At 57.8% G+C, this 20,084-nt stretch overlaps 1 long non-coding RNA gene across 1 annotated transcript; it reads left to right on the forward strand.

Moving 5' to 3' along the window:
- The first annotated feature begins 2,349 nt into the window (after positions 1-2,349).
- On the forward strand, positions 2,350-5,847 carry LOC125755154 (uncharacterized). The gene is made up of 3 exons (XR_007410909.1): positions 2,350-2,433; positions 2,935-3,171; positions 4,620-5,847. It is a non-coding gene; the product is annotated as an uncharacterized LOC125755154 (long non-coding RNA).
- The last annotated feature ends 14,237 nt before the right edge of the window (positions 5,848-20,084 follow it).

The following is a 20,084-nucleotide window of genomic DNA, read 5'->3' on the forward strand; positions in this document are numbered from 1 at the left end:
GGAAATTCCTTACAAAAGTAAATATACTGTGTATGTAACCAGCAGTTTTACTCACAGGGGAATTTCCAGAAGGGAAGCCATGTGCTCACAAAGGGTCTCGTACACCAGATTTCACAGCAGCCGTACTTGTCGTCATAAAATGTGCACACAACCCAGAGTGCGTTCATATGGGAAGGGTGTCTGCATCCTGAGATGTGGTGACTCACAACACACACACTTCCCAAGAACACCATGACAAGCCACGACACTGGGCACAGAAAGCATGTACCCCATGGTCCTGTTACTGCAACAGTCCAGTTGCCCCATTAGGAGAGAAATCAGGGGGTGATTGAACTGGGGTAGGGGAATTGATTTTAAGGAGGTACCAAGTGACGGGCATGTTCTATCTTGCCTGGAAAGAGGAGAGTATGGGCTCACACGGCGGCGCACTCTCATTGGCCTACATAGGTAAGACCCGTGCATTTACTATTTACTGTCTGGAGAGCTGATGTTAACAAGGGTCTGTGCAAAAACAAAACAAAACAAAACAAAAAACAAAAACAAAAAAAAACAAGGGTCTGTGCAGCGGGCGGGAAGCTGATGCTGTCTGGTGTGCTGGTCAGCTCTGCGACAGTAACCAACAACCCCGACCCTGGGGCTTCTAACCAAGTTTACTTCTTGCTCACAGTACTAGTTGGCAGGGACAGGCTGGCTGTGGCACTTCTCATCCTGGGACACAGAATGAGCCCCCCCTCAGGCACCAATGATGCTGCTCAACAGAGCAAACCTCAGTCGCCACACCTTGCACTGGGCCAAGATGCTACGTGGCCCCACCTGACACAGACAGAGCAGGGGTGAGGTGTCATTGTGCTGCACGAAAGGTTGGAGAGTGAATCACAGAGATGCATCACCTGCCCCTGGGGATGCACCCGAAGGCCACCTGGGAGGCCAGGTGAGGAGGTGATACCAGCGTGCAGGTGGAGGAAAGGTCCCCGAGCAAAGCTGAGAGGATGAAAGCCAATGAGGATCACCACACCCACTGAGCTTGACCTACCCCAGCCACATAAGGCCTTTGGCGTATTTTCACCCTTGAGATCCTTGCATGGCCCCACGGAATGAGCACTGTCTGGAGGAGGAGTGGGAAGCATGGACAGATCACAGGACCTGCCCAAAGGTGTGCCGGGGTTGGAAAGACCGGTGTGGGGCCAGGCGACCAGGCAGTGAGGCTCACGCCACACAGCTGGCTCTTGGGGCATGCACAGTAGAGGTGAGGCAGGGGCTCCCTGGGGGCGGTCTGCCAAGTTGCCAGCCTGCTTTCTCCTGGGGATGTGCCAGGATGCACCAGGCCTCTGCCAGCTGAGAGAACTGCCAGGCCAGACGGCTGTGTGCCAGGACGCTGGCAGCCAGGGGGACGGGGGCACCGCTTCCCACCTGTCTCCTCCCCCACATGGCACCTATTTTTAGAGCCAAATCTTCACAGTCAGGATGCAAGGTTTCAGAGCTGTGGGATGGGCTCGGGCTCAGGTACAGGAAGCCTTGGCAGGTGGGGAACCTACCTCTGCAGGGAGCCCAGCTTGGTCGAGAGGCCAGCAGGCTGGCAAGCATGCACTGCCAGGCCCCACGTCCCTTCTGCTCCCCACCACCTGCCTTCCCTGCTGCCCCATTCACTCCCTGAAGCCCTCTTCTGCCCCCAAAACTTTGGAAGGTCCAGGACTTGGTCTCTGGGTCTCTTCCCACTCATCTGCATCTGCTCCCTTGGCAGCTTCTGATACGTCTCCCCTCTGGCCACCAGCTCAGAGCTTTGCAGGGCAGATCCATCTCACATCCATCTCCAACCAAACTGGAAGATGCAGAGTGAGCTAACTCTAACCCTCACCCTCCACACACCTCCCATCTGTTGCTCTACCTTGACAGACTCCTGCCAGCCTTCCCCCTGCCCAGTACCACTAGGCCCAGGCCCCCACCAGCTCTCCCGGATGCTCCCCCACTGCTGCCTGGTCCCAGCTTCACCAGCCAGTGACCCCACTCAAGCCAGGGCCTCACCCTCACAAGGCCCCGGGGCCCTGCATGACCTCTGCCACCACCTCCCACCCCCCTGCTCCCTGCACTCCAGCCACACTGGCACCTCACCCTGTCCCTGGCTATGATTTCCTCTGTGAATGTGTCACCAACGGGCATAGCGCAGATTTCGTGGGCTCACTTTGCTTATCTTCTGTCTCCCCTCTTGAGGATTTGTGTCCATTTTGCTCATGTTGTATCTCCAGTGCCTAAAACAGCACCCGACACTTGGTAGGTGCTCAGTGAACATTTGTTGAGTGGGTTACTCACAGCGAGGCACGCCAAGAGGAGACAGATGCACAGAAAGACCATTTCTGCACTGTGCAAGGTGGTGAGGGAAGAAGCCTGAGAGGAGGAGGCCAGGCTCCGCGAGGGCACTGGGTGCCAAGGCGCTGGGTACGAGGGCACTGAGTGCCAGGGTGTTGGGTGTGAGGGCAGTGGGTATGAAGGTGCTGGGTCCAGGACACTGGGTGCCAGGACGCTGGGTGCCAGGATGCTGGGTGTCAGGGGGCTGGGTGCGAGGGCGTTGGGTTCAAGGGCAGCAGGTGCAAGGGTGCTGGGTTCAACACAGTGGAGCTGAGCCAGTGGGGTGTGGGGGCAGAGGCTCAGGGGCAGGCACTGGGGAGCAGCCACCCTCCTTCCAGTAAGTGATGCTCCTCTGCCCAGTTTCCAAAGCTGAGCCTCTTCTCAGACCTTCCAGCCACTGCAGGGGGTGGCGGCTGTGCCCAACAGGGAGGGAGCCCCTGGGAGCCCGACACTCCTGCCCCCAGGCTGCCCCCGCCCAGCAACCAGCAGAGGTGGAGAGGGGCGCCCGATCTGAGCGCCACTGGATGGGAAAAGGAAGGAGCTTACCTTACTCTTGTTGCTTCTGTGCTGCCTCCTGGTCTCCCGGTGAAGCCAAGCTCTGGCCCGAGGACGTCGTCCAGCGCTGCCTACGAGGCCGGCCCTGGGCTGCATGCTCTCCATCGTGGCTTGAAGGAGGCGGTGCCTCCTCCACCTTGGACGGTAGTTTCAGTGACTTCTGGGAGGGTGGTTTTGTGTATTTCTCACTGTTTTCCTGCTGCGGCTCTGGACAGGACACGATGTCCATCCACAGCGGGGAAGACTTCCCTCCAGCTCCTCTCAGGACTCTGGGTTTGTTTTCTGTTCTCTGCACTTGAATGTCCAGGGTCTGCATGGGGGGGTTTCAGGGTCATCGTCTCTATCCCTCTGGGTCTTCTCGGAGCTGCTCGGGTCTATGGTGTATCTCTGCCACTAGCTGTGCAGAGGTCTCGGCTGCAATCCCTTCCAAAGCTTCTTCTGCTCTGTCCTCTGCTTTTCCTTCCATGTGTGCTGTGCCTTTGAGGCTGCTCTGGGCTCCCGGATGCTGTCTCCCTCGTGGTTGGAGCTGGGAACTGTCGACCTAGCTTCCCACGGGCTGGGTCTCCTCCACCCAGAGAGTCCTGCCAGGAGCCCGACAGCGCTCCCACCTCTGTCCTGGAGCGGATTGCTTACCTCTCTGTGTCCCCGTAAGAGTCCCACCCCTGTGCCCGCACCATCCGTCTGCTCTCTCCTGGAATCCACTGGCCCTACTGGATCCCTTGGCGTGTTCATCTTAGCTCCCACTTGAGAGCCTGGCATGTGTGTCACACCTGAGTCTGTGTGTTCTCGCCTCCTAGAATGCCTTGTCATTGTTTCATTGTTGGAAGTCAAACAGGCTAGACCAATGATGGTCCCAGAACTTTTGGTGGGAGTCTGATGGGAGCACCAGAAGATGGGGTGCTGGGAAGCATCCCTTTGCCCCAGAGGCTCACCAGGTGCCTCGGGGGCTCCAGGGCCTGGTTTCCATGGAGATGTGACAGCAGCCTCACCCATGAAGGGCCTGGCAACCAGGGGCTCAGTCCCCTGGGTGGCATGAGGCAGGATGGGGACAGCCTGGCAAGTCCTGGCCCGTGGCAGGCAGCGGCCCCACTGTGCACCCCAGAAGGCCATGGGGTCGGTCCCAGGTGGCAGAGAGGACATTCCCTCCCACGCTTCCCCCGGCCGGATCCCACCGGGTGCTGAGAGCATTTCCCAAGCTCCAGAAGGAGACTTGGATCCTCCTGCCACGTGTCGGCTGGAGCTGGCAACCTCCAGGAATAGCTGGGCCCATCAGGGGTCATGTGCACCTGATGGCCCAGATTAGGGACCTATTAGGGCACTGGCAGGTTGTATTCAATCGATGCTGCTTTTGACTCAGTCTCAAAACTGATATTGTTGGCCAAGTGCAGTGTGACCAGCTCCTTTAGGGTCTGTCCAGGCCGCTCGAGTGAGACCAACGCCACAGGCTGTGAAGCAGGTGGCCAGCAGAGTGGTGCCAGGGCCGCAGTGGGTCAGTCACACCCGCGCCCAGCTCATGCACGCAGGCCCGCCCACCAGGAGCCTGCACTCCCGGTTAGATCCAACCCTGTCCATATCGCGCTTTCGTCCCGGGAAGCCAGGGGTGAGGCCGGTGCAGGGGTGAGGTTCAGGATAGTTAACTGTTACGGGCTGAACCGAGCCCCTGTAAATCCACATTCAGGTCGTGACCTCCCATACTGTGTAACTGATCTACTTGGAAATAGTGTCATTGCAGGTGCAATTTGTTAAAATGACATCGTCAGGGTGGGGTGCCAACCCAGGATGACTGGTGTCCTCACAAGAAGGGGACGTTTGGACACAGAGACCGACACACACAGGAAGAAGCCCAGTGGGATGGAGGCAGGGATGGGCGGTGAGTCTATCGTCCAAGGAACGTCGAGGACGCTGGCAAACCAGCAGGAGCTGGGGGGAGGCCCTGGATGGAAACAGCCCCACAGGCACCTTGGGCTCGCGCTTCTGGCCTCCAGACTGTAGCAGGACAGGTTTCTGTGGTTCCAGCTGCCCGGCATGTGGGACGTTGTTACAGCAGCCTCGGGACACTTGCACTTACCATCAGAGCAGCCTGGCCATCAGTGTGGGGCTGGAGCAGGTGCCCCCAGACCTGGTGGCACTCCTGTAAATCCTAGATGGAGGAGGTCTTGGGGGGCTGGCACAACAGCATCTGGGTCCAGAACTTTTCATCATCCCAAGAGGAAACCCCACACTCAGGACTACTCACTCCCCATTTCCCTAAAGCCCTCATTCCAGCCCCCAAAAACCATGAATTTGTTTCCTGTCTCTGGATTTGCCTGTTCTGCACGTTTCGCAGACATGGACTTACACATGTGGCTTTCTGTGACTGGCTTCTTTCCCTTGGCATATGCTTTATGACCAGAATTTTTATTTTTTTATTATTTTTTAAAGATTTTATTTATTCATGACAGAGAGAGGCAGAGGGAGAAGCAGGCTCTGTGCAGGGAGCCCGACGCGGGACTTGATCCCAGGTCTCCAGGATCACACCCTGGGCTGAAGGCAGCACTAAACTCCCCGGGGCTGCCCCATGACCAGCATTTTTAAATGAAATAGAATAAAATGGAAAATACGTGAGTTAGGAACTGCAAACCTCCCTCCCCCCATGTCCTTCCCCAGCACAGAGCCCGGGGAACTAACTCACCAAGGCCTGGAACACGCAGGCACCTGCCCATGATGGTGACAACCGGACGGCCCAGGGGACGGGGAGACCGAGGTGGGGGCATCTCATAAAGGCATGTCAGGCAGGAAGGAGCATGTGGACTTAGCGGGCACTCTCAACACGGGACACAGAAGGTGAGGGAAGGGAACAGAAGCTGCACCCCCTCCCAGCCGCGGAGCCGCAGAACAGCCCTGCTTTCAGGCAGGAGCCAAAGATGGCACAGTGTGAGAGGAGAGACGACCGGGCCTCGGGGGGCCTTGAGGGGCTGCGGGTGGGGGCGGTGCACAGGCAGCGCCAGGGGCTTGTTTCCCTGTAAAAAGGGTAAGAAACAATGAGATGCAGGAAAGCACCACTGTCCTGTCAGGGCGAGGACCCTGGCACAGAGTGTGTGTGTGCATACGTATACACTCGTGTGGGGATAACAGGCATGGTATTCTGGAAGCCATGAGAGCATGTAAACATGGGGCAGGATCTAAAGTGTGCTCCACGCTGTAGATCACCTTCCACAAGGCTTGAAAGCCACAGGTCAGAACACAAGGACACTGGTTGATCTGATTCCTGCCTGACAGATGAGGACCCAGCTCCCCGCCGCTCCTCGGAGTCTGTAGGGTGCCCGCCGCCCAGGGGCCCTGGTCCCACATCTCAACCCTCCGGCCGGAAGCCTCAGATGCCTAGGATGCCCGAACCCAGGAGGTGCCAGGCTTGAGGGAGCAGCGTTTGGGGACCCTGGCCTCAGGGAGGGAAAGAAGTGCCTCAGAGGACCCTGCTTCCAACCTGCCACAGCTCCCACGGCCACTACCGGGGGCCCAGGCGCACCTGCGTCCAGTGAAAACCCCGGGTGGGGGCCGAGGACAGCCACAAGGCCCCTCTGTGCCCTCCCCTGCCTGGACACCAGCCCTCTGCCCTCTGCTGCTTGCGACAGCTGGTCTCCCTCTGGGCGGGCCCCAATTCCCATCCAGCCATCCACACCCTGCGACGGGACCAGCGCTCGCTCAGCTGTCCCTGGAACCACATAGGTGGTAACCTTAGGGCTGAAAGGAGGACGGAGGAAGGAGGCAGGGCCGTGGCCTCTGAGGCCCCTCTCTGTTCACATCTGCCAGGCGGCCCTGTTGTCTCTTCCTCCGGGTACAGATTCAGCTCCTCCGTCCACCTTCACCACTGCCTCCTGCTCCGGCCCTGGCCTCGGACTCCCGAATCTCTGCTGGCTGCTCTTGCAGCTTCTGCCTCGTCCTCGAGGGAGGGGCAGATGAGGATGGAGGGAACATCAGCCTTTTTTTTCCCCTCTCTTGAAATAAGGCCAGAAAAAGTGTTCATTACATAACTTCTTCGTGTGAATCCCAACACAAGATAAAAATGGTGGTATTTATTCAGTCCCAACCTCGTCTGAGGGGAGGTCTGAAGTGCGTAGGGAGCAGACAATGTGGCCCCGGGGAAGAGTGTTCTGGGCAGAGGCAGCTGCAGACGCAAAGGCCCTGAGGTGGCCATGCCTGGCTCCCAGCTGCTGTACCGCTGAGAAAAGCTTGGCTGTCAAGGCTTACAGTGGGGTCTCAGGGCAAAGGGCCCGGGAGACCTGGGGTCCCCACCTCCCAGCTGGCAGGGAAGGCTCTTTGTGGGTCCTGCCCCATGATGCTCCCTAGTTGGTGGGGGGAGGAGTTAGCCCCTTCCGGAGGAAGAGTTGTTTTGGCCGCGAGGCTCCTGGGGCTGGGGGGGTGGTGCAAAAGCGGGGGAAGCGGGCAGCAGGTGCCGCTTCTAACAGCTTTGACTGGCTGGCAGTTGCCTCTGAAATCCAGAGCACATCTGTGTTCATCAGTTGGCCAACAGATGGGCCTGGTTTAATATTTTTGGATTCAGTTAGACTCGGGGCTGATGTGAACCCATACGGAGCACAGGTGTGAGCAAAACAGCATCCTGCAGCAGGCGGGTGGGAGGGGATTGTTACAGTGGAGTGGAGGCAGGGCATGGGGCCTGCCTGGGGCTGGAGACCCTCCAGGTGCCCCTGGGGAAGGATGCTCCCCTGTCCCTCGGGTTTGGCTGCAGATTTTGATAGAAGTTTCTTGCGAAGCTCTGGATGCCGTAATCTCGCAGTCTGTCCTGGGGGTGATAACAGGCTGGCCAGCAGGGCTGGGCCCTCAGAGATAATTTGGAAGGAGGTGGAGCAGGGCCTGGGCAGAGCCAGATGGCCAGTGTCGCGGCTCATTTTCCCACCAGCAACTGCTTTTGTTACTTAATCGCGTCACAGGCAGGAAAGCCCCCACCCTGTGCCCAGTATCTCCAGGGCCACCTTCTCGGCTGGCCGGGGGAAGTTCCCAGGACCACGATAACGCTGCCGGATGTGGCCTGGACTTCGCAGCTCCAACCAGGATCCTGCAGACAGCGCCCCCACCCCCCAGCAACTGTTTGAGATGGGAGCCGGGAGCAGTGTGACCTCTGAGGTGCCTCGGGGGCCCGGCCAGGAGGGTGTCCTGTGGCTGCCGTCCAGCTGGTCAGCAGCAGCCCCAGCCAGGGCTCTTCCTGCACTCAGGGTTCTGCAGAGAACAGCCTGCTTATTCCAGCCGATGATGGCAAAGCGGAGGCCCCGGGCTGTATCTGTGAGTCAGGGCCACAGGCACCGTGGCCTGAGCATGCGGCCATGGCTTCACCAGACGCCAACCCTGTTGCTCCCTGAGACCCACCACGTTTTGTGGATGTCCGTGGTTCTCCAAGGCTGAGGCAGCCCGTCGTGTCAGGCCCCCACGACTAGATGATTGCTGCTAGGCATGAGAGTCCTACATGAGGGGCCCCGCTCCCCTGCCCCCGGTAAACACACACGCACATACGTATACACGCATGCGCATACGCATGCAGGGGGCACAGCAGGTCACACCTGCTTCCTGGGCTGAGCATTCACTCATTCAACAGATATTCATCAGCACCTGCTGCGTGTCGGCCACGGCTTCAGGTGCTGAGGATGCGGCAGAGAAGAGACAGGCAGGTGCCTGCCCTCTGCAAATATAAATAGCAATATTTGGTGAATGGATGGAAAGTTAAAGAAATTAAGATGCTTCATTTTAGAAGTAAGAATTGAGATTTCCAGTGCGAGCAATGAAGGCTAGCCTCTTCTGGGCTCCTGGCACGTGCTAGGCCACAGACACAAGTGTCCATGAATCTCCACAAGCCCCATGGCCACCCTGGCAGGAAGACACGGCTGACAGTCCCATGACCTTAGGAGGGGACACCGGTGTGGTGGTGCAGTGATGGGTGCAGCCGCCCTCTGGGAGGGGATGCCGACCCCCACGGCACACATCCCTAATCAGCAGCAGCCCGGTTGGGTGGGAGGGGTCAACTTGGGTGGAGGGAAATGCAGCTGCTGCTCCCACAGAGCCCCCCGGAGTGGAGAGTTTACACTTCCCGACCCCCGCCCAGGAAGGGAGGGGAGACAGCTCATCCCCTCCCAAAGGCAAGGACCATAAGGGATGTGCCCTTCTAGCTAGGAGGTTCCTAGGACCCTTCAGTCAATGAGCGGGAAGGGGAGACCCACCTGGAAGTTCTAGGAAAGATCCCACCCCAGGTTCCTTTTCTTCCTTCCTTGAATGTCATGGTCAGGAGCTGTGGGCGCCAGAGTCATGGCAGGCATGTTAGAAGCGTGAGACCAGCAGCCCGCACACGGGGGAGGGCAGAGCAAGGCTGGAAAGAGCCTAGGAGCCCGATGACATCACCAGCTGGCTGCTCCTCATCCCAGGGCACCTTCCTCCAGGTAGTCCCAGAACTGTCTGTGTTTGCTGGACCACTGCTGGCTGGCTGATCTGTTCCTTGCTGCTGACAGCGTCCCCACAGAAACACACAGCGTTGTGCCTGTGAGCCCCTGGGCTTGATGGTGACAGTCCTTGAGGGGAGACATTCTGCCAGTAGGTACTGACCTGCCCCCACCCCCCAGGGCTGCCAGGTGGGGGAAGGAGGCAGGAGTTCTGAGGTTTGCAGTGTAGCCAGGGGAGACATCTGAGCCCTCCTTCTTCCCTGAGAAGACAGTCCTGCATCAGGCCACCTGGTTTGTCCCTGGGGCTTCAGGCAACACCTGGCTCTTCCCCAGCCTGGGTGGGAGCCAAGAGTAAGATGGAGAGAAATAACAGTGCTGCTGAGGTGCTGGGGTCCCCAGGCATGTGCACCAGCCACCTGCCCTGCTGCCCCGTCAGTACCCGCTTGGCAGGCAGGGAGAGTCTTGGGAGAGAACCTGGCAGCCAGCGAGGGGCAGGGCTAGGCCAGGTCCGTCAGAGCCCAGACCCCACCCCCCCCCCAGGGGCTGCTAACCCCCAGCAGGTGGAGACACAGGCTGGCCCGCCACGAGGAAGGGAGGCAGCTGGAAGAGGAGCCATATGGCCCAGATTCCCAGCTTCCAGGCGCTGAGCAGGACCTCACCTCCCAGCTACTCTCGTGGCTGAAAATATTTACATCCAAATACGTCCTGATATGCCATATTTTTGCCTCAAGGCAGCCTGGGAGTCTGTCCTCACCACCTGGGAGGGAGTTGTGCCTGGTTAGGGAGGGTTTGCCTTCCAGGAACTGACAGCAATGCTGCAAGAAGCCCCTGACAAAGCAGCCCCACGGGCAGGTGGGTGGGCGTAACCCCCCCACCCCCCACCCCAGTCTGTGGGATCTGAGACAGGACCATGAGGCTGAGCCCCACCTGCTGGGCACTTGCGGCTCCAGGCCTTGCCTGTGCTGCCCTCTCTGCTCAGAGCTGCACCCCACAGGGAGGCATCGTCTCACCCCAGCTCAGGAGAAGCCCCCTCAGAGCCGGAGGCACACCTTACCGGGCATGCGGCCTGAGCCTATCCTGTTCCTCATTCTGCTGTCTTGCCATTCCTTGTTGTGTCAGACCTGGGAGGCAGGACTCGGCCCTGCTCACGGAGTTGCCCCTCGCAGAGGACAGCTCATCCCATTCAGCACAAGAACAAGTGACATGTGGAAGGAGAGTGCATGGGGGGGGGGGGGGTCAGGAGTGGAGTGGGTCGCCCAGGTCCCCATAGAAATGCTATGGGCTGGGACGTGTCCCCACAGAATTCCTATGTTGAAGCCCTGACCCCCAGGATCTCAGAATGTGACTATATTTGGAGATACGGTCTTTACAGTGGTGATTAAATTAAAATGAAGCTGTTGGGGCAGCCTGACCCCTCTGACTGGTGTCCCATGAGAAGAGGAGGTTTGGACGCATAGGGAAGCAGCAGGACTCGGGCACACGGTCCTGCTCGGGGTGTTTACATTGGCTTTATTCATGATTGCCAAAACCTGGGAGCAGCCCAGGGGTCCCCTGAGTAGGCGATGGGTAAATAAACTGCGGCCCACCCACACAATGGAAGAGTATTCGGCCCCTAAGAGAAGGAGCTGGCAAGCCACAGACAGGCACAGAGGAGCCCACAGGAGACGCTGCGCGCAGTGTGACCCCAACCACGTGACACCTGGAAAAGAAGTACCATGGGGCAGTCAGGAGGTCCAGGGACCAGGTCCAGGTGGAAGGCAGGGACCAGCAGGAGGGGCCCGGGGACAGTGAATATACTGGTTGGTGTAACGATGGACACACGTCTTTACACAGGTGTCCAACACCTAGCATGACCCTGAGCTGGACCATGGATTCTGGGTGGTGGCAGGTGAGGAGCTGCTGCGGGATGTGGATGTGAGGGAAGCTGCGTGTGGGCGGAGGGCACTTCCTCCCAGTGTCACTGTGAACCTAAAACCGCCCTAAAAAGTAGTCTATTTAAAACAAACAAACAAATGAAAATCCAGCCCCATGGAGCTGATCTCCTAGTGAAGGGACAGGTAATACACAAAATAAATACATAAACTGTTTATCGCATCAGAAAGTGACACCTGGCATTTGAGAAAAAGTGAGGAGGAGGAGGGGTCATGGGTGGCAGGACAGGAAAGGGTGGGGGATGCGCTGAGCTAGGTCTGTGTGGGAGGAGCTCTCCGGGTGGAGACAGTGGTCATGCCAAAGCCCTGGGGCACTGAGCCCGGCCTGTGCATGGACCCATAACTAGACCAGAGTGAGTAGGTGCAGTGTGGCAGCTGAGGAGGTTGGAGACCCCCCCTTAGATTCCTGGTCCCTCCCTTCTCCCTGCAGGAGCCCCTGCAGACCCCAGGGGACAGAGTTTATTGGGGCACCTGCAGCCTTCCTGTGGTTTCTGGGTGCCCCAGGACCCTCAGATTCCCTACCATGGATCTCAAGACCCTTTCCCCAAACTTCCTGGGGACTGGGTGAGCTTGGAGAAGCCGGAGAGGGGCTGGAGGGGGTTCCTGGACATGGGAAGGAGTCAGCTGGAAGGACAGTGAAGGCCAGAGCCAGCTTCCAGATAGCCAAACGACAAATCTGTCACATTCTGTGAAAATGTGGAGACAGGGAATAAGATTGGTCCTCCACACAGGGACCTCTCCCCTGTGATCTTCCAGTTTTCCCCTGAGAAGACCCTGTCCCACCCCAAGCGGAGCACCCAGGTGTGCTCTGAACTTCGTACCACCTGCCTCAGGGAGGGGGCCCCAGGGACCCCTGAGGGTATAAAGTGGGATGGGGGGTCTTGTTCTCAGACCTCCATCTTAGCAAGGAGGTCCCCAGAGTCTCAGGGAAGCCCCCATCCCTGCAGGGATGACTGACAATGTCAGAGTCCTGGTGCTGACCTCATATGACCCCCTGCACAGGCCTAGGCCACTTTGACCCTACAGGAGTGGCCGCCTCCCTCTACAGGTGCATCAGGCATGTCGAGGATAGATGTGCTCTGCTGGCCTCAACTCCTGTGTCCCAGAGTGGACAGGAAATGTGGCAAAATTGGAGCAAGGTTAAACAGGCCTGGTGACGTCCACAGAACCTCTGAGAAGTGGCCAGGTCACAGAAATAAAGAGATACATGAATAGATGCTTGTCACTGTGGTAGGGGACCTGTCCGTCAGGACTGCCTGAATTGCCACGTTCAGAACATAACTCAAGCTAGCTCAACCACAGCAAAGTTTTAGTGCTTGTAACACTGACATGCATGAAGGTTTCAGGCATGGCTGTATCCAGGGGCTCAACAATGTTATCTCATCTGGTGCTCGAGCTTCTGCTCTGCTGGTTTCTGCCTTCCAGGCACAACGTCCAGTGCAGCTTCAAAGTCAGCCCATCACAAACCTCAACCACATCTGTGGATCCATCCCAGGGAAGACTCCCACAGGCTGCCCTGGGTCATGGGCCATCTCCTTTGATGGTGGGAGTGGGTTGCATGACTGTATCTCCCTGGGGGAGGAATTCCCCAGAAGAATCAGAAATGGGTGGGAAGAGGGCCAGCCCCAGGTGTGTGATGCAGCTGGTCCCAAGGGACTGAGAATTTCTGACGTGTTACCAGGGGAGGCTGACGCTGCAGACTGGCACCACGCTGGGAGAAGCCCTCTCTTCTGCTCTATACCCTGGGATATTGAGGGTCTGGAATGAACAAGTGCAGAGCAGGGGGTGGTGATCTGGGGCCACGGGAACCTCAGGAGCAGAGGCACAGAGGTGGCCTGGGCCCAGCATCCCCAAGGCGGGGCAGCCAGGAGCCAGAGAAGTCACATGAGCCTGCACGTGAGCCTCGGCAGACTGCTGGCCGCGCCCCACAGTCCAGGGAGCTGCTGCCTGCCGAAAGGCTGCTGTAGGAATTTGAATTTTAGCAAGTGAAAGTTGGGGATTTGAGGCATCATGCAAGTGACAGCAGAGGTGGAGGGGGCCCTGCTCTGGTCACAGTGAACTAGGGCCTCATGGGCAACATGGTGAACCTCCAAACAATGAACCTCCAAACGGCAAGAGAAGCACACAGGAGGGGGCATAATTAGTCCAAAGTCACTGTTGCCAACACCCAGGGGGCATGAGGAGCATCCCCTGGATATGCTAGATGCAGGACACACTGCCTTCAGTGGGATGGGTGAGCTCCCTTCTGCTGTGAAGTTTTATTCCTTAAAATGAGAAGATCTGACATCTAAAATGTTGCAGTCTAAGTGAGGTTGGAGGGTGGTGCACATGTGCAGTATGGTCTCTAAACTAGTATGTGATGGAAAAAATGTTAATGTGAACTTAAATTTATTTATTTGTTTGTTTGTCTATTTGACAGAGAGAACAGAGCAGGGGAGGGTCAGAAGGAGAGGGAGGGGGCAATGGGTGGCTCAGTGGTTGGGCGTCTGCCTTTGACTCAGGGCTTGATCCCGGGTCCTGGGATCGAGTCCCACATCAGGCTTCCTACAGGGAGCCTGCTTCTCCCTCTGCCTGTGTCTTTGCCTCTCTGTGTGTCTCTCATGAATAAATAAATAAAATCTTAAAAAAAAAAATAAAAGAGGGAGAGGGAAAAGCAGGCTCCCCGCCAAGCAGGAAGCTTGATATGGGGCTCAATCCCAGGACCCCGAGACCATGACCTGAGCCAAAGGCAGATGCTTCACCAACTGAGCCACCCAGGTACCCTATGAACTTAAATTTTTTTAAAGCAGAGAAATTTTAAAATATACAAAGATTCTCTCCTGATGGACACAGGCCAATTTCTACTACAATCCAAGGAAAGATCATTTCCTTGTGATAGGACCACAGTGATGTGCACAGAGATGTGGTTGGGATCATGTGGCTTCTTCAAAACAACCAACATCTGCAACGTGGCACTTTGGGGAAGGTCAGGCCTGGATGCTTCTCATCCCCAGGATTCCGGGCCCCTGGAATGGCCTTGTTGCCTCTGGCCAGGCCTGAGGAGTAGCCCAGCAGCGAGGACCCTTCCCTCGGGATCCCCTGCGAAGCCTTACTCCAGTCTCGGGGCTGTCCCTATGAAGGCACGCAGAATGCCCCTCAGCTCGGAGGGCCTGGCCAGCGCGCGTACTCGTTTCCACCTGACCCCACCATCACATATCACTGACCAGTTTGTTTAGCTCGCGTTGATGCTCATCTTTGTAGTTCCCAGGCTTCGAGCTGTGTGAGTAGAATGTTCTGGAAGACTCTAGAAGGTCGGTGCACTGAAGCCAATCTCCCCTTTTAAGCTGTTGCCAACCACAAGGCTGGATGGAGAGGAGAAAGAAGGGCCAACAGGAAGGGTGGCGTCCATGCCCAGAAGAGGGGTTTTCTCCCAGGATTGGGGTAAGCTAAGCCTGGCCCTGTGGCCCCAAAGGCTCATTGAGAGCCTGCTGCTAAAGTCGGGGGCCGGATGATGCGGGCTGCTCTGCAGGCAGGGCGTTCAGCCCGGAGAGTCAGAAAGAAACCAGGACCCAGGACCGGGGCCAGGGAGCTGACTCAGCCCACCCCACCCTCCACCTGGGGCACCTCAAAGGGAAAGTGGCCTCAGGGAAGGGGCTTTCCCCATTTGCAGCATGGCTGCTCAAGGGAGCAGGGGGGCAGCACCCCAGGACCCCAAGGATGCCACTGTGCAGGCGGGTGGCAGCAGGCAAGGATCCATCCCCTAGGAGTGCCAGGTCCTGCAGTGGGGAGAGTCTCCCATGTGTGGCCAGCTTCCCCCTGCTCCAGCCTCTGTTCCCTATTCTGTGGAACGGGCAGCCTTGCATGGGCTTGATGCTGCAGGAAAGACTGGGGGCGGGCGAGGAGCAGAGAGGCCCAGGCCAAGGGGCAGTGGGGGCCTCATTGCAGCAGGACCCTCTACTCTGCCTCCTGTGGTCCTCTGGGCCTCCCCCAGATGCAGCCTGGATCCCAACCCCCAGCCCCCTCGCTGTGCCCCAGCAGGCAGCTTGGCGGCTCTGCTCAGAGCCTCATGGCAGGATGTGATCCTCTCCAGCCTCATCAAGGCAGCCGGGCGGTGGCGGGGGGGGGGGGGGGGGGGGGGGGGGGCGGGGGGGGGCGTTGGGGGGGGGCAATGGGAATCTGCTGTCATTCTGTCGCATTAGCATTGCATCCTTCCCTAGATGCTGCCCTTGCTGGGGCTCAGCCCCGAAGCCCCTGTTTTGCTCACTGAGCACGTGGGAGAAGGCTTGCCCACTTGACACAGCAAGCCAGCCAGGTCGACTGTCCCTGCTCCACGCCCACTGCCAGCCTCGGGCAGCCCATGTCATCCTGGCACAGGCCACTGAGCCAGGCCTCCCCAACTCTGGGGACACCCTACACCTTCACCCAGGCTCCAAGGCCCACCCTGAGCAGCTGGGCCCAGAGCACCCCAGCCTTAGCACCCATGGTCTTCAGAGACAACCCCCCGGGGGCCCGGGCCCAGGGATCCACTTCCCTGGAACCAGCCAGAGAGCTGGGAATTGGGGGGTTGAGGAGAGCTGGCCATTCCCTCTGTTTCCCCTGGAGCAGGAGAAGATGGGATTAGTGGGACTGATACCAGGAAGGTCACAGATGAGGGCAGACACCGGCTTGTGTACTCACTCAACCACACAGGAGGCTTGGCTGGACCCAGCTGTCCTCCAGAGGAGTGAGTCCCATCCCGGGGCTGCTTTCCCATTGGTGCTGGGAGACAGGCCCGCAGTGCCCACAACCCACGGTGCTAATGTGGCATGGGGCATCCAGGGGCTGTGGGAGCACTGGAGGGTTCTCCCTGAGGGCTCCAAGGAACTTGTGGGAGATGAGGTGAGGCAAGGTTCTGTGGGTGGGGTTGGGGAAAGCCTGGGGGTGATAGAAGCGCCATGGGGGGAAATGCTCTCATGGGGGAAAGGGGCAGAGCATGGAGGACTCGTGGCTCACCTCTGAAGTCCGGCTGGATCATGGGGCCAAGGGCAGTGGCTGAAGGTTTAGGAGGAGGAGTGGGGTGACCACAGTGTGGTTGGGGCAGATCTTTCTACTGTTGTGTGGGAGGGCTGGGGGGAGGACCAGGCTGCTACAGACACCTGGGCCAAGGTTGACAGGAGCTGTAGGCAGTGGAGAGAAAGTCCCTCTCTCCCAGAGGGCTGTCCAGCATGGGGGCTTTGGCTCACCATGCAGGACCACCAGAGGGATCGACTAGGCTTGGTTTAGGAAGAGCTTTCTAGAGCTAACATCCCCTGCTGGGGGTGGGCATGACCAGACAGTGGGGGCGGGCACTCAAGCCTTCCCAGTGTGAGGGTCTCAGGAGGACCACTGGCAACCTTGACGGAGCAAGGGTCTCTATGCGAATTGTTTCATGGACTCCTCACCACACCCTGCGAGGTAGATACCATGGTCCTCTTATTTTCCAGTTGGGGAAACTGAGCCCCAGGAGCACCCAGCAAAGATGGGTAATGTGGGGGTGGCCCTCGAGATCCTTGACTCCAGAAGCCTCAGAGTAGCAGGTTCACTAAGGCGGGAGGGCCCTGGCTGAGGCAGTGCACGGGAGGGGTCTTCAAGATGAGCTAGAATAGCAGTTCTTTACTTAGAATTCAGGGGGGTCCGTGAACTTAATTAGGAAAATAATTGCGTCTGTAGTCCACTAGCCTCTAACCAAAACCTAGCATGTCCTTTAACCGTGAACGTAGGCGTGCCACATGCCCGGGACTTCAGCAGCAGCAGAGCCAGGTGCACCTGCTGTGTTTGTAGGCCATGGCCGCCTGTAGCGGGGATTTCAGGGGGTTCAGCCTGACATGTCCTATCACATTTCACAATGCAGTTAACGCTCATCACAACTTCAAACTCATGGTTGAATAAAGAAGCACATGTATTAGAAGGGTGTTTTGTTTTTTTTTTTAACATTTTGGCAACTATATTTGAATATAATTGGTTTCCTTTGTATTCTATGAGAGCATTTGAGTTCTTGAAAACATTTTGAGAAAAGGCCCATGGGTTTCACCACTAAAGGGGCCAGCCCCAGGAGGGCTGAGACTGGTGGTTTAGGATCAGCCTTCTCCTGGGCCGTTTCCAGGGCGGGCTCCAGCAGAGCTGCCCTCCCCGCCGCCAGGAGGTGTGCCGTAACTAACTGCAGCCGGAGATCCCTGGAGCCCTGCCTGTAAGTGCAGTTTCCACGTTTATGCCCAGCCAAGCACATGGTTCCTTCCCTGGGGCTCTGGGTTTACTCAGCGGCACCCTGAGCTGGGCGGTGGTGGGTGGGGCATTTACTCTCGGGCCAGCCTCATCTGTTCTGCCCTGAGTAAGCACATGGGGGCAGGATTTTTGCTGTCCCATCCCTGTTGTCTACTACCATTTGGCCACATCTCACCCAGGACCTGAAAGCAGAGGTTGACAGTCTTCTCAACTCTGGGCTAGAGAGTGCAGACCCATCTTGGTTGGAGCTGCTTACACCCCCATCTCACCTATTCTGGGGCTTCTATCCTCTTGTGACTTGTATCTCTTTTGGGGGCTTTGTGACTGCGGACCTCACTTTGTGGGCCTGGTCCCTCTTCTGTAAAGCAGGCTGGCATGAGATTTGTATAGAATCGTGTTTCCACTGATCCACCCATCCATCCACCCATCCACTCAAACATTCACTCATCCACTCACCCACCCACCCATCCATCCACTCATCCATCCACCTATCCATTCATCTACCCATCCACTCAAACATCCACTTATCCACCCGTCCATCCATCCATCCACCCATCCATCCATCCATCCATCCATCCATCCATCATCCATCCATTCATCCACCCACCCACCTATCCATCCATCTACTCATCCATCTATCCATCCAACCACCTAACCATCCACCCATCCACCCACCCTCCATCCATTCACATATCCATCCATCCAACCACCTATCCATCCACCCATCCACCCATCCATCCACTCACCCATCTATCCACTCATCCATCCATTCATCTACCCACCCATCCATCCACGCATCTATCCATCTACCCATCCATCCATCCACTCATCCATCTATCCATTCAGCCATCTGTCATCCATCCATCATCTATTCATCCACCCATCCATCCACCCACCCAGCAGTCATGTAGGCTCCTATATGCTAGAAAAGGAGGCAGAAATAAGACACTCAGACTATCAGGCTTCCCTGTCCACCTCTATCCAGTCTCATCTCTCACAGTCTCCCATTGGCCTCCCTCTAGCTCTCTGGCCATCTGCAGATTCTGAAAGCCAGGGAGAAAGACCCCCTTGGCGCCCCTCTACATGGAATTCTCTCCCCCAACATACCCAGGGGGAGCTCCTAATTGACCCCTCAGACATAGCTTCCCAATCACCTCCCTGACTGTCCCATAGGCCACATCTATTGAGAGCTTATTGATTGAATGTTTGTCTCCCCTAGGTTCTCAGGACACAGGACAGCTGTGTAATGCCCACATGGCCCCATAGGTGTTTGTAACGGAGGGCAAGAGGAGGACAGGTCAGACAGTAGTGGTCTCTGGAGGGAACAGCACCGGGCCAGCATGGGCAGGCATGGCACCCTACCCCCTCCCTCCTGCACCCCCTCCTGCTGCAGCCACTTCCTCCTTGGCTCCTTATCTCCCAGCTCTGAAAGCCACAGCCAACGTCTGCTTCCCCACAAGCACCAACTGCCTGGTCAGGGAGGGGCAGGCAGGGAGTGGGCAGGTGCCCCCAAGGTGGTCACCAAGGGTCAGGGCCGTCCCCACTCCCCTCTCAGGGGCAACTCTCTACTCCTTCCAGCCAATCCCCCATGGGCCCTGCTGAGTAGAAAAGCAGACCAGACAGGAGGCCTCTTCCCGAAAGTGGAAGTGTCCCATCTGTGGGGGATGCTCCCTGCAGGTGTGAGCCTTGAACATCTGCCCGGCCTGGGGGTGGGGGCTGCCCCACCCGGGTGCTGACCTGCAGCCTCCACAAGCGTCTGTGCCCCCAAGTCTTTCTCCCTGGTGGCACTGAGGGGCCTCACCATGAACAGCCTAGAAAGCAGCTGCAAGGACAAGGCGCCAACACGCATGCTGACCGTGGGCCGGGCCATATGCACGGCTGTCCCCTGCAGACAGTCCAGGACCCAGGGGACCTGCCCACCCTGCTGCACACCAAGGAGAGGCAGCCAGCTTGGCCCTTGGACCATCAGTCCTGCTCTGAGAGCACAGGTGGGCAGGGAGGAGGGGCTATGAGGACCAAGTTGAGGCATAGGGACCAGCCTCTGGCTCACAGGACCCTCCCTTCCACCTGACCTCTGGGGGCAGGGGGCAGGCTGGGGAGGGCATGCACATTGAAGCCCCTTCCAGGAACAAGCAGGGTCTTATCCCTGTGCCAGCTTCAGAAGGACCCCCACAGAAGCCACCGTGACAAGGCGGTGGGGAGGGTCTCCCTCAGTGCTCTATCTCTTCTGCGCTCCTTCAAGTACTCACCACGTGCACACATCCCTGAGAAAGTCAATGCAATCAAATCAAAATAGCACAGAATCCTGTGTGCCAGCTCCGGGCCTGCAGGCCATGGCTCTAGCCTCCTTAAGGCCTCTGAGCCCACCGCTGTGGATGTGGGGCCCGCTGTCTCCCCAGAAGCCCCTTGCTCTCTTGCCTTCCATATGTGCCCTTCTCAGTATCTACGAGGTACTTGGCACTGCCTTTGCTGAGTGCCCAGTGGGGAGGGTGGTCCGGGACACAGAGGCTCTGACATGGTTTCTGGAATCCCTCAGGCAGGGGGATCAACTCCATTTCCCTCAGCAGATCCCAACCACACTGGTCACTCTTCTCCCAAGGCACCCATTGGGAAG

The sequence above is a fragment of the Canis lupus genome, chromosome 5 (assembly GCF_003254725.2).
Source record: "Canis lupus dingo isolate Sandy chromosome 5, ASM325472v2, whole genome shotgun sequence".
Lineage (NCBI taxonomy): Eukaryota > Metazoa > Chordata > Mammalia > Carnivora > Canidae > Canis > Canis lupus.